This window comes from Oncorhynchus keta, chromosome 19 (genome assembly GCF_023373465.1).
Source record: "Oncorhynchus keta strain PuntledgeMale-10-30-2019 chromosome 19, Oket_V2, whole genome shotgun sequence".
Taxonomy (NCBI): Eukaryota; Metazoa; Chordata; class Actinopteri; order Salmoniformes; family Salmonidae; genus Oncorhynchus; species Oncorhynchus keta.
This window is the reverse complement of record NC_068439.1, coordinates 3,379,324-3,398,816: the sequence shown is the minus strand read 5'-3', so window position 1 is coordinate 3,398,816 and position 19,493 is coordinate 3,379,324. Positions and strand designations below refer to the sequence as shown.

The following is a 19,493-nucleotide window of genomic DNA, read 5'->3' as shown; positions in this document are numbered from 1 at the left end:
AAACTCAGGATTCTGTAAAAGCATAGCCCAGTGAGGATATGTGTTGACTTATAGCTTCCTGTGACAACCGGAAGTGCCTTAATTGGTGTCTCAGGGGCTGTTTCGAGGGGTTAAAAAAGTCAGATCTGTCCAAAACTTCATATGTGTGATTAGGCAACCCCCATGAACTGTAAATCAGTCATTTTTCCCATAAAATTTCAAAGGAAAACTAAATCACACAGACACACAACTTGGAAGGAGGGACGTATTGGGGTTTGTAGAGACAGACAGTGCCTCCAATAGTTAGCTTTGTTCGAGCTAAAAAGAACCGTCAGACCTAGAGTTCCGAAACTTTAGAAACCTGTTCTAGACCTCGGGTCGATAGTGCGTGGTGAGTTAGGTGGCTCTAGAAGGTTCTCGGACCGAGAAATAGCCTCGTACATTTGCAATGATTTCAATTCATTTTGACCATTACGAAAATGGCGACATTTAGAAAAGTCTCAGAGACACAAGACTAGGTGCATTGGAACCGGCTCGGCCCATAGAGACGGACCCCAACGTTTCGGTCCGATAGCTCATTCAAGGACCCCATAGCAAGGCATGGAAAAAGTGGATTTTCAGCACCAATTAGGGTTTTACTCGGGCACCGAAGGACCTATCGAGCCGAAACTCGGGATTCGGGGTCGCCTCACATAGGCCTTCACATAATGTCTGACCTGGACCCGCAGCTAGAACGTAACTATGTGTTTTACGTTTTTATTATGTTTTAAACTAATGGCGCTGTGAATTATGGGCCTGCTCTGACATATGTGATAGTTGGCTTCTAAATGAGTTGGAAAAAGTGGGTTTGGTGTCAATTGGTATCAGTTTGGTGTCAGAATACATCTAATTGACTGGTGGACACTGACTTGCTAGTTGACTTTTGTACATTAGCAATATGTTTAAACGGAGAGGGACCATCACCAAAATGGCATTCTGAAATCAACACAAAAAATGGCATCACCATAGTCTCCAGGCTGTGCAGAGTTCAACGAGACGCCCCGCTTGACCGTAGCTCGCTCTGAGTGCAGCGACCTTGAAAAAAAGAAGGCGCAAAAGGAAGCCTGGCCCTCAATGTCATTTGCTTTTGGGTGACAGTGAGAGAACCGTTAGGGTGAGAAGCACAATTCGACCTCAGGTACGTTCCTAAGGTCCTTCCGATCCGTGCAAGCCTAACCTTGACCGTGTGGCATTAACCCTTAATAGTTAAAAGAAGGTGTTTACTTCAAATAGTTTGCATTGATTTCTCTCCCCATAGGAATACATTGCCTGCACCCCTAAATTCAACCTGAAGTCTATATGGGTTATGAATGCCGTATGAACCTGTCTTTGGTAACAGTCCATCAGGCCAGTATGAGGTCTACCTGTGTTGATTCTAGGCTTCCTGGACCAACCGGAAGTGGTTAAAATCACCCTAAAAGTGTTTTTCCATTACCTGCCTGCAGTTTGATAGACATAGTGCATTCAACCCTGTGTAAATCAGTCAATTCTTAACGTAAGGACTTAAAACTCAGGATTCTGTAAAAGCATAGCCCAGTGAGGATATATGTTGACTTATAGCTTCCTGTGACAACCGGAAGTGCCTTAATTGGTGTCTCAGGGGCTGTTTCGAGGGGTTAAAAAAGTCAGATCTTTTCAAAACTTCATATGTGTGACTAGGTAACCCTCATGAACTGTAAATCAGTCATCTCTCCCAACAGATGTCAAAGAAAAGCTCTCACACGCACACACAGCAAGGATGGAGTGAAAAAGTGTGGTTCTCAAAGACACAGAGAGCAGGCAATGGCATAAACATAATGTCTAGGCCGTGCCGAGTTCAACGAGATATCCCGCTTGACCGTAGCTCGCTCGGTCTGAGCGCAGCGACCATTAGAAAAGTAGGCCCAAAATGAAGCCTGCCCCACAACGTCATTTGCTTTTGGGTGACAGTGAGAGAACCGTTAGGGTGAGAAGCACAATTCGACCTCAGGTACGTTCCTAAGGTCCTTCCGATCCGTGCAAGCCTAACCTTGACCGTGTGGCATTAACCCTTAATAGTTAAAAGAAGGTGTTTACTTCAAATAGTTTGCATTGATTTCTCTCCCCATAGGAATACATTGCCTGCACCCCTAAATTCAACCTGAAGTCTATATGGGTTATGAATGCCGTATGAACCTGTCTTTGGTAACAGTCCATCAGGCCAGTATGAGGTCTACCTGTGTTGATTCTAGGCTTCCTGGACCAACCGGAAGTGGTTAAAATCACCCTAAAATTGTTTTTCCATTACCTGCCTGCAGTTTGATAGACATAGTGCATTCAACCCTGTGTAAATCAGTCAATTCTTAACGTAAGGACTTAAAACTCAGGATTCTGTAAGTTTCTATGTCAATCAAGACATGGGTTTACTTATAGCTTCCTGTGCCAACCGGAAGTGCCTTTAATGATGTCACAGTGGCAGTTTCCAAGGGTTAAAAAGGTCAGATCTTTTCAAAACTTCATATGTGTGACTAGGTAACCCTCATGAACTGTAAATCAGTCATTTCTCCCAACAGATGTCAAAGAAAAGCTCTCACACGCACACACAGCAAGGCTGGAGTGAAAAAGTGCGGTTCTCAAAGACACAGAGAGCAGGCAATGGCATAAACATAATCTCTAGGCCGTGCCGAGTTCAACGAGATATCCCGCTTGACCGTAGCTCGCTCGGTCTGAGCGCAGCGACCATTAGAAAAGTAGGCCCAAAATGAAGCCTGCCCCACAACGTCATTTGCTTTTGGGTGACAGTGAGAGAACCGTTAGGGTGAGAAGCACAATTCGACCTCAGGTACGTTCCTAAGGTCCTTCCGATCCGTGCAAGCCTAACGTTGACCGTGTGGCATTAACCCTTAATAGTTAAAAGAAGGTGTTTACTTCAAATAGTTTGCATTGACTTCTCTCCCCATAGGAATACATTGCCTGCACCCCTAAATTCAACCTGAAGTCTATATGGGTTATGAATGCCGTATGAACCTGTCTTTGATAACAGTCCATCAGGCCAGTATGAGGTCTACCTGTGTTGATTCTAGGCTTCCTGGACCAACCGGAAGTGGTTAAAATCACCCTAAAAGTGTTTTTCCATTACCTGCCTGCAGTTTGATAGACATAGTGCATTCAACCCTGTGTAAATCAGTCAATTCTTAACGTAAGGACTTAAAACACAGGATTCTGTAAAAGCATAGCCCAGTGAGGATATGTGTTGACTTATAGCTTCCTGTGCCAACCGGAAGTGCCTTAATTGGTGTCTCAGGGGCTGTTTCGAGGGGTTAAAAAAGTCAGATCTGTCCAAAACTTCATATGTGTGATTAGGCAACCCCCATGATAAATCAGTCATTTTTCCCATAAAATTTCAAAGGAAAACTAAATCACACAGACACACAACTTGGAAGGAGGGACGTATTGGGGGTTGTAGAGACAGACAGTGCCTCCAATAGTTAGCTTTGTTCGAGCTAAAAAGAACCGTCAGACCTAGAGTTCCGAAACTTTAGAAACCTGTTCTAGACCTCGGGTCGATAGTGCGTGGTGAGTTAGGTGGCTCTAGAAGGTTCTCGGACCGAGAAATAGCCTCGTACATTTGCAATGATTTCAATTCATTTTGACCATTACGAAAATGGCGACATTTAGAAAAGTCTCAGAGACACAAGACTAGGTGCATTGGAACCGGCTCGGCCCATAGAGACGGACCCCAACGTTTCGGTCCGATAGCTCATTCAAGGACCCCATAGCAAGGCATGGAAAAAGTGGATTTTCAGCACCAATTAGGGTTTTACTCGGGCACCGAAGGACCTATCGAGCCGAAACTCGGGATTCGGGGTCGCCTCACATAGGCCTTCACATAATGTCTGACCTGGACCCGCAGCTAGAACGTAACTATGTGTTTTACGTTTTTATTATGTTTTAAACTAAAGGCGCTGTGAATTATGGGCCTGCTCTGACATATATGATAGTTGGCTTCTAAATGAGTTGGAAAAAGTGGGTTTGGTGTCAATTGGTATCAGTTTGGTGTCAAAATGACATCTAATTGACTGATGGACACTGACTTGCTAGTTGACTTTTGTACATTAGCAATATGTTTAAACGGAGAGGGACCATCACCAAAAGTGACATTCTGAAATCAACCCTAACGAGCCATGGAGATGAACCAGAATCACTGCCCAGCTATCCCGAGTTCATCGGGCCAGTCAATTTCACATTCCTGCAGGATTTTTATAGCATGACAAATTCGTGATGGTACCTGCCCATTGAACCATATTGCAAATGCACAGTGACTTTGCAAAAGTGAGAAAACATAAACAAATGGACATGATGAAATCAACACAACTGGAAATGTACAACTATCACTGCTCAGCCATCCTGTGTTCATCAGACCAGTCAATTTTGCATTTTTGAGCATGTCAAATTTCATATGGTAAATGCACATTGAAACATATTGCAAATGCGCGCGCACTTGCAATATGATTCTATAGTGTAAAAACATCACCTAATGGACATGATGAAATCAACACAACGAGTGATGGAAATGTACAACTATCACTGCTCGGCCATCCTGTGTCCATCAGACCAGTCAATTTTGCATTTTTGAGCATTTCAAATTTCATATGGTAAATGCACATTGAAACATATTGCAAATGCGCGCGCACTTGCAATATGATTCTATAGTGTAAAAACATCACCTAATGGACATGATGAAATCAACACAACGAGTGATGGAAATGTACAACTATCACTGCTCGGCCATCCTGTGTTCCCATAGACCAGCATTTTGCAATATCAGAATGACCGGTAAATGCATTCACAACCATATTTTCATTTTTGGCAGGTGCCTATTTTCAATCACCAGTTGCACAACATGCGTATCCATCATGAATATTTTAAACAGTCCATAAAGCAGTGATGGACTGCCCCCATATCACTGAGGGCCATCCTAGTGTTCCCATAGCGGGCATGGATAATCAGAAGTCCCGGTAAATGCATTTACAACCATATTTTAATTTTTGGGTTACCAGTTGCACAACAATGCACGTGCATTTGCAATATGATTCTATAGTGAAAAACATCACCTAATGGACATGATGAAATCAACACAACAAGTGATGGAAATGTACAACTATCACTGCTCGGCCATCCTGTGTTCATCAGACCAGTCAATTTCACATTCCTGCAGGATTTTTATAGCATGACAAATTCGTGATGGTACCTGCCCATTGAACCATATTGCAAATGCACAGTGACTTTGCAAAAGTGAGAAAAAAACATAAACAAATGGACATGATGAAATCAACACAACAGGTGATGGAAATGTACAACTATCACTGCTCAGCCATCCTGTGTTCATCAGACCAGTCAATTTTGCATTTTTGAGCATGTCAAATTTCATATGGTAAATGCACATTGAAACATATTGCAAATGCGCGTGCACTTGCAATATGATTCTATAGTGAAAAACATCACCTAATGGACATGATGAAATCAACACAACGAGTGATGGAAATGTACAACTATCACTGCTCGGCCATCCTGTGTCCATCAGACCAGTCAATTTTGCATTTTTGAGCATGTCAAATTTCATATGGTAAATGCACATTGAAACATATTGCAAATGCGCGCACTTGCAATATGATTCTATAGTGAAAAACATCACCTAATGGACATGATGAAATCAACACAACGAGTGATGGAAATGTACAACTATCACTGCTCGGCCATCCTGTGTCCATCAGACCAGTCAATTTTGCATTTTTGAGCATGTCAAATTTCATATGGTAAATGCACATTGAAACATATTGCAAATGCGCGCGCACTTGCAATATGATTATAGTGTAAAAACATCACCTAATGGACATGATGAAATCAACACAACGAGTGATGGAAATGTACAACTATCACTGCCCGGCCATCCTGTGTTCCCATCAGACCATTAATATCAGAATGACCGGTAAATGCATTTACAACCATATTTTTATTTTTGGGTTACCAGTTGCACAACAATGCACGTGCATTTGCAATATGATTCTATAGTGAAAAAACATCACCTAATGGACATGATGAAATCAACACAACGAGTGATGGAAATGTACAACTATCACTGCTCGGCCATCCTGTGTCCATCAGACCAGTCAATTTTGCATTTTTGAGCATTTCAAATTTCATATGGTAAATGCACATTGAAACATATTGCAAATGCGCGCGCACTTGCAATATGATTCTATAGTGTAAAAACATCACCTAATGGACATGATGAAATCAACACAACGAGTGATGGAAATGTACAACTATCACTGCTCGGCCATCCTGTGTTCCCATAGCGGGCATTAATATCAGAATGACCGGTAAATGCATTCACAACCATATTTTCATTTTTGGGTTACCAGGTGCCTATTTTCAATCACCAGTTGCACAACATGCGTATCCATCAGAATATTTTAAACAGTCCATAAAGCACTCAGGACTGCCCCCATAGATAGAGGGCCGTAGTAGGGTACTCCCATAGCGGGCATGGATAATAGGAGTCCCGGTAAATGCATTTACAACCATATTTTAATTTTTGGGTTACCAGTTGCACAACAATGCACGTGCATTTGCAATATGATTCTATAGTGAAAAAACATCACCTAATGGACATGATGAAATCAACACAACAAGTGATGGAAATGTACAACTATCACTGCTCGGCCATCCTGTGTTCATCAGACCAGTCAATTTCACATTCCTGCAGGATTTTTATAGCATGACAAATTCGTGATGGTACCTGCCCATTGAACCATATTGCAAATGCACAGTGACTTTGCAAAAGTGAGAAAACATAAACAAATGGACATGATGAAATCAACACAACAGGTGATGGAAATGTACAACTATCACTGCTCAGCCATCCTGTGTTCATCAGACCAGTCAATTTTGCATTTTTGAGCATGTCAAATTTCATATGGTAAATGCACATTGAAACATATTGCAAATGCGCGTGCACTTGCAATATGATTCTATAGTGAAAAAACATCACCTAATGGACATGATGAAATCAACACAACGAGTGATGGAAATGTACAACTATCACTGCTCGGCCATCCTGTGTCCATCAGACCAGTCAATTTTGCATTTTTGAGCATGTCAAATTTCATATGGTAAATGCACATTGAAACATATTGCAAATGCGCGCGCACTTGCAATATGATTCTATAGTGTAAAAACATCACCTAATGGACATGATGAAATCAACACAACGAGTGATGGAAATGTACAACTATCACTGCCCGGCCATCCTGTGTTCCCATAGCGAGCATTAATATCAGAATGACCGGTAAATGCATTTACAACCATATTTTTATTTTTGGGTTACCAGTTGCACAACAATGCACGTGCATTTGCAATATGATTCTATAGTGTAAAAACATCACCTAACGGAGATGATGAAATCAACACAACGAGTGATGGAAATGTACAACTATCACTGCTCGGCCATCCTGTGTTCATCAGACCAGTCAATTTTGCATTTTTGAGCAAGGTCAAATTTCATATGGTAAATGCACATTGAAACATATTGCAAATGCACGTGCACTTGCAATATGATTATATAGTGAAAAAACATCACAAAATGGACATGATGAAGTCAACACAACGAGTGATGGAAAGGAACAACTATCACTGCCCGGCCATCCCGAGTTCATCAGGCCAGTCAATTTTGCATTTCTGCAGGATTTTTGAGCATGTCAAATTTCTTACGTCATTTGGCCCACAAAAAATCCTTATGCACAATTTAAAAAAATATATAAAAAAATATGATAATAAAATTGGACAAAAGTATATTCATACAGTTCTTACACATGTGTAATTGACAAAAAAATTGAAAGAATTTCAAAAAACGGTCCAGAAAGCACTTTTTAAGGGTGTGTGAAGTTTTTACAAAATTTTGACATTTTTGACTTTTGACTTTTGACTTCCTATGAAATCATATTGGAATTGGACAAAACATATTCCTTATGCGCATGTAAAAAAAAAAAAAAAAATTATGATAATAAAATTGGACAAAAGTATATTCATACAGTTCTTACACATGTGTAATTGACAAAAAATCGAAAGAATTTCGAAAAACGGTCCAGAAAGCACTTTTTATGGGTGTGTGAAGTTTTTACAAAATTTTGACATTTTTGACTTTTGACTTTTGACTTCCTATGAAATCATATTGGAATTGGACAAAACATATTCCTTATGCGCATATAAAAAAAAAAAAAAATTAAAAAAATTATGATAATAAAATTGGACAAAAGTATATTCATACAGTTCTTACACATGTGTAATTGACAAAAAAATCGAAAGAATTTCGAAAACGGTCCAGAAAGCACTTTTTTAGGGGTGATAAGTTTTTGAAAAAAGTTCATTTTTTCAAAATTTTACTTTTGGACATTAATTTGGGTTACATATCCAATATGAAAAACCCCGGTGGAGCGCATTTGCCCCCTGTTGAATTTTTAAAGTGTTACAACTGGCAATTACCATATGGCATTTGCAATACACTTTGGATGAATCAACGCCTTAATTGGGTGGTATTGGCCAATGTGTATATGGTTTGTCCGATGCCAATGACATGCCATTCATTTTTGTCCAATACAGGGGTATTCCCTTACAAAATTTTGACATTTTTGACTTTTGACTTTTGACTTCCATGTTTCAATTGGAATTGGACAAAACATATTCCTTATGCGCATGTAAAAAAAAAAAAAAAAAATATGATAAGAAAATTGGATCAAAAGTATATTCATACAGTTCTTACACAAGTGTAATTTCTGACAAAAAATCGAAAGCATAAACATTTTGACAATGTTGACTTTTGAATTTTGAAATAGAAATCATATTGGAATTGGACAAAACATATTCCTTATGCATATAAAATTTAAAAAAATTATGATAATAAAATTGGACAAAAGTATATTCAACAGTTCTTACAGTTTATGTGTAATTGACAAAAAATAACAAAAGCTGGCACTTTTATCCAGAGTGGTCAAAAATGCATTTTTTAGCTGATAAGTTTTGGAAAAGTTCATTTCTTTTCAAAATTTTACAACTTTTGCATTAATTTGGTTTTTCATCTCAATATGAAAAACCCGGTGGCCAAAATTGGTGCACCAGAGTGTTGAAAGATTTAAAGTGTTACAACTGAAAATTGCATATTCACATTTGCAATACACTTTGGATGAATCAACAGTTTTACAATGTTATTGCATCTCAAATAGATGGTTTGTCCATGCCAAAACATGCATCTCAGAGTGTCAATCAAACATGATTTAGAACTATAACTGGACAAAAGCTTGTGGAAAAGTACTAACCTTCTGCATTTCCATGTTTCAACTCCTGAAAACAGTCTACAATGTTTTCATAACTCTCTGGTAACTAACCTTCTGGTCGTCTCAAAAACTAACCTTTTATCGTGCATCTGGGTGATTTGGAGCTTGTCTTCTGGTAATTAACCTTCTTTCTGCATTTAACTAACCTCAAAGTCTGCTGGTAAAACAGTCTGTTCATCTCACTGGTAATAACCTTCTGTCTCAGCTCAAAAAGTGGAACAACCTTCTGTGCTCAAACATGATTTAACCTTGTTGTCTGGTAAAAACCTTTGTTCATGAAATCAAACTAACCTTTGTCTTAACTCTTTGGTAACTAGTGTTCAATGTTCATCTCTCTGGTAAGACTACACCAAAAGTGACAAAGCTTATCAAACTGATTCTGTCCGTCTCTCTGGTAACTAACCTTCAGTCCCGTCTCTCCTGCTTAGCTTTCTGAGATCGTCTCTGGTGTTCTCACCTAACATCTGTGAGAAACTATCTCTTGGTGCACTATATAAAGTCAAAGTAAATCATAACTAACCTTCTGTCAGCGTCTCTCTGGTGCATCAAAACATGATTTGAGCTTGTTTAACTAAAAGTCTTATCTCTGCATTTCTTACCTTTGTCAAAGCTCTCTGGTAAAACCTTTGTCGTTCTCTGGTAACTAACCTTCAAAGAGTTGCCTCTCTGGTAACTCCAGACCTTCTGTCAACACTCTGGTAAATAACCTTGTCTCTTCTGTAAAAGTCTTATGGTAACTGCCTGTCTGTCTGTTCAACTCTGAAAACAGTTTATCTTCTGTTTGTAACATCTGGAATAAACTTAACAAATAAAGCAAGTCTTTCTTAAGTGCATCAAACCATGATTTTTGTGTCAGTCTTTATGGAAACTAAATTGTCTGCATTTCTGGTAACTGTTGCAACTTGCTGGTAACTAACCTTTGTCAATGTTCACCTCTCTGCCATAACCTTCTGCCTCGTCTCTCTGGTAACTAACCTTCTGCATCAAACATGATTTAGACCTTCTTTATGTCGTGCTCTTTGGTAATTTCTGTCTCGTCTCTCATGTTGCAACTTGCTGACCTTTTACAATGTTCATCTCATCTCAAATGGTCAGCACACTAAAATTCTGTCTCATCCAGAGTATAACAACCATGATTTCTTGTTTACATCTGTCGAAAAGTGCTATTTCCTGCATTTCTCATGTTTCTCTTGGTAAACAGTTTACAGAACCTTCTGTCATCTCTCTGGTAAACATAACCTTCAGTTTTGGTAACAGACCTGCTGTCAAAACTGATTTGGTAGCTTGTTCTGGAAAAGTGCAAAGGTAACATTTCAAATGTTGTCAACTTGCTGGATTGAACAGTTTTTCAATGTTCCTCTCTCAAAACTAAGCCTTCTGTCGCGTCTCTCTGGTAACTCCAGAGTGTCAGTCAAACTGATTTAAGCTTGTTTATGGAAAAACCTTCTGTCGTTTCTGGTAACATTTCAATGTCTGCAACTGGTGAAAACAGTTTTACTGTTCATCTCATCTCAAATAGACAGCACAGCCAAAATTGGTACATCCAGAGTGCATCAAACATGATTTAGTCGCTTCTGGTAACTAACCTGCTGTCGTATTTCAGCATTAATGTTGCAACTGTTGTCTGAAAACTTGGTAAAACCTTCATCGTCTCTCTGGTACAGCCAACATTGCATCCAGAGTGCATCAAACATGATTTAGAGCTTGTTTATGGAAAACATGCTGTCTGCATTTCCATGTAACAACTTGCTGAAAACAGTCTACAATAACTAACATTCATCTCGAATAAACTGGTAACAACATTCAAGTTTTCTGGTATCCAACATGTGCATCAAAACATGATTTAACTAGCTTGTTTCTCTGGAAAACCTGCTTCGTATTCTGGTATTTCCATGTTTTCAACATGCTGAAAAAGTTTACTTCTGTTTTCATAACATCTCAATAAACATAACAAAAGCTGTTTTATCCAGAGTGCACAAAACATGATTTGGAGCTTGTTTATGGAAAAGTGCTCATTTCTGGTAACAATGTTGCAACTTGCTGAAAACAGTTTTTCAATGTTCTGGTAACCTCATCTCTCTGGAACTAACAGAACTGTCCATCTCAAGTAACAAACCTGATCTGTCTTGTTCTCTGGTAACTAACCTTCTGTCGCATCTCTGTTAACTAACCTTCTGTGAAATTTCTGGTAACAATGGCGTTCAGAGTCATCTCAAATGGTAAGCAACCTTTGGTCTCTCTGGTGCATCTATAACCTGATCTGTGAGCTTGTTTATGGTAAAACCTTATTTTTTCTCCAGTCAAAAACTTGGAAAACTTTTACAATGTTCATCTCATCTGGTAAATAGACAGCACAGCTTCTGGACATCCAGGTAATCTCAAACATTCTTAGAGCTCTCTGGAAAAGCACCTTCTGTCTGCATTTCCAAGTTTCAACTTGACTGAAAACAGTCTAACAATTCTTCCAGGCGGTCTCTCTGAATAAACATAACAAAAGGCAAGTTTTGGTATCCAGACCTTCTGTGCATCAAAACATGATTTGGAGCTTGTTTATGGAAAAGTTCTGTATTTCTGCATTTCAAATTTTCAGATACGGTGTGTTCATAACTTTATTGCAAGAAATTATCTTTCCATGTTTTCAACATGCTGAAACAGTTTATATGTCTCAACTCTCTGTAATAACAAAAAGTTTTTATCCAGAGTGCATCAAAACATGATTTGGAGCTTGTTTATGGAAAAGTGTTAACTTCTGCATTTCAATGTTGCAACTTGCTGAAAACAGTTTTTCAATGTTCACCTCATCTCAAATAACCTTCTGTCACAGCCAAAATTAACAAGAGTGCATCAAACAATTTAGGTATTTTATGGAAAAGTCTTCTCTCTGGTAACTAACCAATGTTGCTGAAAACTTTTAACAATTCTGTCATCTCATCTCAAATAGTAACTAGCACTTCTGTCGTCTGGTCTGAACATCCAGAGTCTGCATCTCTCTCTGATTTAACTTTCTGTCTCTGCTCTGGTATTTCTGCAGCTTGTTGTCATGTTTCAACTTGCTGAAAACAGTCTCTCTGGTAAAACTGCATCTTCTGTTGAATAAACATGGTAAAAAGCAAGTTTTTATCCAGAGTGCATCAAAACATGATTTGGAGCTTGTTTATGGAAAACCTGCTTATTTCTGCAACTCCATTTTGGGAAGATGCTGAAAACAGTTCTGTGTTTTCTGGTAACAACCTCTGTCGTCTCTCAGGTAACAAAGCAAGTTCTGTTGTCTCAGAGGTAAAACATGCTTCTGAGCTTGTCTCTCTGGTAACTAACCGTCTGTGTTTCTGGTAACAATTCTGCAACTCTCTGGTAACAACCTTCTGTCAAAGTCTCTGGTAACTACACCTTCTGTCGTCTCTCAGGTAACTAACATACTGTTGTCTCAGTTTCTGGAACTAACCTTCTGTCAACAATTCTCTGTTAACTAACATTCTGTTCATCTCTCTCAAAAACTAACATGTGGGAAGAAACTCTGAGTTGACAAAAACATACCTTAAGGGAAGAATTCGGCAGTACCTGTATGGTTAGTGAGAAAGTCCATATTGCAAATGTACGGTCCCTTACTAGACGTCCGAAATCGTTTGTAAAATTCGCGGACGGCGTCGGGCCGAGCGGCAGGGCCGGACCTACCAGGAAGTCATCAAATGAACGTTGTCGGACATTCGGTTTCCGTTTTACAAAAATAATAAGATTTATGTCATTTTTCCCATGTCCCGGAAATTCCCACAAGAGGGCATAAGCAATCATATGGCTATTGCTACAAAACATCACGATTCACGACGGGGCCTTATCTCGAAAACTGAAAATATTTAGAAGCCGAAACTCGGTGAGCGTAGGGGCGGCATAATGGGCAGTTGGCCCCGAACAAGATGGCGTCTAGGCCTCAACGGTTTTTGAGTTATGGCCATTTATCTGGGATTAAAGGTCCAAAATGAAAATAGAGAAATTATTTTTCCACTTCACGTCAAAGTCAAGGAGCCTCCGGTGTCAATAAAAAAGAACCAGCCATTTATCTATCGTCATTTAAGAGAAATCGTACAACGACACCTTGGTGATGTTCACGGATAGGTGTTTTTTTTCAACGGTTACAGATCCAGTTGCAGGTTGTTCTTACGAATCTTTTTAAAGTGTGCTGCGGAGCTCTGCGAGATTTCTGTGATTTTCTATGATTTTCTGAAATAACACACACTCACTAAACCCTCCGTAAATAACTCAGTTCTTAACGTAAAGACTTAAAACTCGGGATTCTGTAAAGGCATACCCCAATCATGATATGAGTTTATTTATAGCTTCCTGTGCCAACCGGAAGTGCCTTTAATGGTGTCACAGTGGCAGTTTCCATGGGTTAAAAAGGTCAGATCTTTTCAAAACTTCATATGTGTGACTAGGTAACCCTCATGAACTGTAAATCAGTCATTTCTCCCAGCAGATGTCAAAGAAAAGCTCTCACACGCACACACAGCAAGGATGGAGTGAAAAAGTGTGGTTCTTAAAGACACAGAGAGCAGGCAATGGCATAAACATAATGTCTAGGCCGTGCCGAGTTCAACGAGATATCCCGCTTGACCGTAGCTCGCTCGGTCTGAGCGCAGCGACCATTAGAAAAGTAGGCCCAAAATGAAGCCTGCCCCACAACGTCATTTGCTTTTGGGTGACAGTGAGAGAACCGTTAGGGTGAGAAGCACAATTCGACCTCAGGTATGTTCCTAAGGTCCTTCCGATCCGTGCAAGCCTAACGTTGACAGTGTGGCATTAACCCTTAATAGTTAAAAGATGGTGTTTACTTCAAAAAGTTTGCATTGATTTCTCTCCCCATAGGAATACATTGCCTTTACCCCTAAATTCAACCTGAAGTCTATATGGGTTATGAATGCCGTATGAACCTGTCTTTGGTAACAGTCCATCAGGCCAGTATGAGGTCTACCTGTGTTGATTCTAAGCTTCCTGGACCAACCGGAAGTGGTTAAAATCACCCTAAAAGTGTTTTTCCATTACCTGCCTGCAGTTTGATAGACATAGTGCATTCAACCCTGTGTAAATCAGTCAATTCTTAACGTAAGGACTTAAAACTCAGGATTCTGTAAAAGCATAGCCCAGTGAGGATATGTGTTGACTTATAGCTTCCTGTGACAACCGGAAGTGCCTTAATTGGTGTCTCAGGGGCTGTTTCGAGGGGTTAAAAAAGTCAGATCTGTCCAAAACTTCATATGTGTGATTAGGCAACCCCCATGAACTGTAAATCAGTCATTTTTCCCATAAAATTTCAAAGGAAAACTAAATCACACAGACACACAACTTGGAAGGAGGGACGTATTGGGGTTTGTAGAGACAGACAGTGCCTCCAATAGTTAGCTTTGTTCGAGCTAAAAAGAACCGTCAGACCTAGAGTTCCGAAACTTTAGAAACCTGTTCTAGACCTCGGGTCGATAGTGCGTGGTGAGTTAGGTGGCTCTAGAAGGTTCTCGGACCGAGAAATAGCCTCGTACATTTGCAATGATTTCAATTCATTTTGACCATTACGAAAATGGCGACATTTAGAAAAGTCTCAGAGACACAAGACTAGGTGCATTGGAACCGGCTCGGCCCATAGAGACGGACCCCAACGTTTCGGTCCGATAGCTCATTCAAGGACCCCATAGCAAGGCATGGAAAAAGTGGATTTTCAGCACCAATTAGGGTTTTACTCGGGCACCGAAGGACCTATCGAGCCGAAACTCGGGATTCGGGGTCGCCTCACATAGGCCTTCACATAATGTCTGACCTGGACCCGCAGCTAGAACGTAACTATGTGTTTTACGTTTTTATTATGTTTTAAACTAATGGCGCTGTGAATTATGGGCCTGCTCTGACATATGTGATAGTTGGCTTCTAAATGAGTTGGAAAAAGTGGGTTTGGTGTCAATTGGTATCAGTTTGGTGTCAGAATGACATCTAATTGACTGGTGGACACTGACTTGCTAGTTGACTTTTGTACATTAGCAATATGTTTAAACGGAGAGGGACCATCACCAAAATGGCATTCTGAAATCAACACAAAAAATGGCATCACCATAGTCTCCAGGCTGTGCAGAGTTCAACGAGACGCCCCGCTTGACCGTAGCTCGCTCTGAGTGCAGCGACCTTGAAAAAAAGAAGGCGCAAAAGGAAGCCTGGCCCTCAATGTCATTTGCTTTTGGGTGACAGTGAGAGAACCGTTAGGGTGAGAAGCACAATTCGACCTCAGGTACGTTCCTAAGGTCCTTCCGATCCGTGCAAGCCTAACCTTGACCGTGTGGCATTAACCCTTAATAGTTAAAAGAAGGTGTTTACTTCAAATAGTTTGCATTGATTTCTCTCCCCATAGGAATACATTGCCTGCACCCCTAAATTCAACCTGAAGTCTATATGGGTTATGAATGCCGTATGAACCTGTCTTTGGTAACAGTCCATCAGGCCAGTATGAGGTCTACCTGTGTTGATTCTAGGCTTCCTGGACCAACCGGAAGTGGTTAAAATCACCCTAAAAGTGTTTTTCCATTACCTGCCTGCAGTTTGATAGACATAGTGCATTCAACCCTGTGTAAATCAGTCAATTCTTAACGTAAGGACTTAAAACTCAGGATTCTGTAAAATGTCAATCAAGACATGAGTTTACTTATAGCTTCCTGTGCCAACCGGAAGTGCCTTTAATGATGTCACAGTGGCTGTTTCGAAGGGTTAAAAAGTCAGATCTTTTCAAAACTTCATATGTGTGACTAGGTAACCCTCATGAACTGTAAATCAGTCATTTCTCCCAACAGATGTCAAAGAAAAGCTCTCACACGCACACACAGCAAGGATGGAGTGAAAAAGTGTGGTTCTCAAAGACACAGAGAGCAGGCAATGGCATAAACATAATCTCTAGGCCGTGCCGAGTTCAACGAGATATCCCGCTTGACCGTAGCTCGCTCGGTCTGAGCGCAGCGACCATTAGAAAAGTAGGCCCAAAATGAAGCCTGCCCCACAACGTCATTTGCTTTTGGGTGACAGTGAGAGAACCGTTAGGGTGAGAAGCACAATTCGACCTCAGGTACGTTCCTAAGGTCCTTCCGATCCGTGCAAGCCTAACCTTGACCGTGTGGCATTAACCCTTAATAGTTAAAAGAAGGTGTTTACTTCAAATAGTTTGCATTGATTTCTCTCCCCATAGGAATACATTGCCTGCACCCCTAAATTCAACCTGAAGTCTATATGGGTTATGAATGCCGTATGAACCTGTCTTTGATAACAGTCCATCAGGCCAGTATGAGGTCTACCTGTGTTGATTCTAGGCTTCCTGGACCAACCGGAAGTGGTTAAAATCACCCTAAAAGTGTTTTTCCATTACCTGCCTGCAGTTTGATAGACATAGTGCATTCAACCCTGTGTAAATCAGTCAATTCTTAACGTAAGGACTTAAAACACAGGATTCTGTAAAAGCATAGCCCAGTGAGGATATGTGTTGACTTATAGCTTCCTGTGCCAACCGGAAGTGCCTTAATTGGTGTCTCAGGGGCTGTTTCGAGGGTTAAAAAGTCAGATCTGTCCAAAACTTCATATGTGTGATTAGGCAACCCCCATGAACTGTAAATCAGTCATTTTTCCCATAAAATTTCAAAGGAAAACTAAATCACACAGACACACAACTTGGAAGGAGGGACGTATTGGGGGTTGTAGAGACAGACAGTGCCTCCAATAGTTAGCTTTGTTCGAGCTAAAAGAACCGTCAGACCTAGAGTTCAAACTTTAGAAACCTGTTCTAGACCTCGGGTCGATAGTGCGTGGTGAGTTAGGTGGCTCTAGAAGGTTCTCGGACCGAGAAATAGCCTCGTACATTTGCAATGATTTCAATTCATTTTGACCATTACGAAAATGGCGACATTTAGAAAAGTCTCAGAGACACAAGACTAGGTGCATTGGAACCGGCTCGGCCCATAGAGACGGACCCCAACGTTTCGGTCCGATAGCTCATTCAAGGACCCCATAGCAAGGCATGGAAAAAGTGGATTTTCAGCACCAATTAGGGTTTTACTCGGGCACCGAAGGACCTATCGAGCCGAAACTCGGGATTCGGGGTCGCCTCACATAGGCCTTCACATAATGTCTGACCTGGACCCGCAGCTAGAACGTAACTATGTGTTTTACGTTTTTATTATGTTTTAAACTAAAGGCGCTGTGAATTATGGGCCTGCTCTGACATATATGATAGTTGGCTTCTAAATGAGTTGGAAAAAGTGGGTTTGGTGTCAATTGGTATCAGTTTGGTGTCAAAATGACATCTAATTGACTGATGGACACTGACTTGCTAGTTGACTTTTGTACATTAGCAATATGTTTAAACGGAGAGGGACCATCACCAAAAGTGACATTCTGAAATCAACCCTAACGAGCCATGGAGATGAACCAGAATCACTGCCCAGCTATCCCGAGTTCATCGGGCCAGTCAATTTCACATTCCTGCAGGATTTTTATAGCATGACAAATTCGTGATGGTACCTGCCCATTGAACCATATTGCAAATGCACAGTGACTTTGCAAAAGTGAGAAAACATAAACAAATGGACATGATGAAATCAACACAACGAGTGATGGAAATGTACAACTATCACTGCTCGGCCATCCTGTGTCCATCAGACCAGTCAATTTTGCATTTTTGAGCATGTCAAATTTCATATGGTAAATGCACATTGAAACATATTGCAAATGCGCGCGCACTTGCAATATGATTCTATAGTGTAAAAACATCACCTAATGGACATGATGAAATCAACACAACGAGTGATGGAAATGTACAACTATCACTGCTCGGCCATCCTGTGTCCATCAGACCAGTCAATTTTGCATTTTTGAGCATGTCAAATTTCATATGGTAAATGCACATTGAAACATATTGCAAATGCGCGTGCATTTGCAATATGATTCTATAGTGAAAAACATCACCTAATGGACATGATGAAATCAACACAACGAGTGATGGAAATGTACAACTATCACTGCTCGGCCATCCTGTGTCCATCAGACCAGTCAATTTTGCATTTTTGAGCATGTCAAATTTCATATGGTAAATGCACATTGAAACATATTGCAAATGCGCGCGCACTTGCAATATGATTCTATAGTGAAAAACATCACCTAATGGACATGATGAAATCAACACAACGAGTGATGGAAATGTACAACTATCACTGCCCGGCCATCCTGTGTTCCATCAGACCAGTCATTTTGCATGACCGGTAAATGCATTTCAAACCATATTTTAAATTTTGGGTTACATAGTTGCAAACAATGCGTGCATTTGCAATATGATTCTATAGTGAAAAAACATCACCTAATGGACATGATGAAATCAACACAACGAGTGATGGAAATGTACAACTATCACTGCTCGGCCATCCTGTGTCCATCAGACCAGTCAATTTTGCATTTTTGAGCATGACAAATTTCATATGGTAAATGCACATTGAAACATATTGCAAATGCGCGCCACTTGCAATATGATTCTATAATGTAAAAACATCACCTAATGGACATGATGAAATCAACACAACGAGTGATGGAAATGTACAACTATCACTGCCCGGCCATCCTGTGTTCCCATAGCGGGCATTAATATCAGAATGACATTTAAATGCATTTACAACCATATTTTAATTTTTGGGTTACCAGTTGCACAACAATGCACGTGCATTTGCAATATGATTCTATAGTGAAAAACATCACCTAATGGACATGATGAAATCAACACAACAAGTGATGGAAATGTACAACTATCACTGCTCGGCCATCCTGTGTCCATCAGACCAGTCAATTTCACATTCCTGCAGGATTTTTATAGCATGACAAATTCGTGATGGTACCTGCCCATTGAACCATATTGCAAATGCACAGTGACTTTGCAAAAGTGAGAAAACATAAACAAATGGACATGATGAAATCAACACAACAGGTGATGGAAATGTACAACTATCACTGCTCAGCCATCCTGTGTTCATCAGACCAGTCAATTTTGCATTTTTGAGCATGTCAAATTTCATATGGTAAATGCACATTGAAACATATTGCAAAATGCGCGTGCACTTGCAATAT

General features: G+C 40.3%; 1 long non-coding RNA gene across 1 annotated transcript; it reads right to left on the bottom strand.

Moving 5' to 3' along the window:
* Positions 1 to 5,970: 5,970 nt before the first annotated feature.
* On the bottom strand, positions 5,971 to 19,025 carry LOC127909129 (uncharacterized). The gene is made up of 2 exons (XR_008069832.1): positions 18,928 to 19,025; positions 5,971 to 7,223 (listed from the first exon to the last, which is right to left on the bottom strand). It is a non-coding gene; the product is annotated as an uncharacterized LOC127909129 (long non-coding RNA).
* Between the last annotated feature and the right edge of the window lie 468 nt (positions 19,026 to 19,493).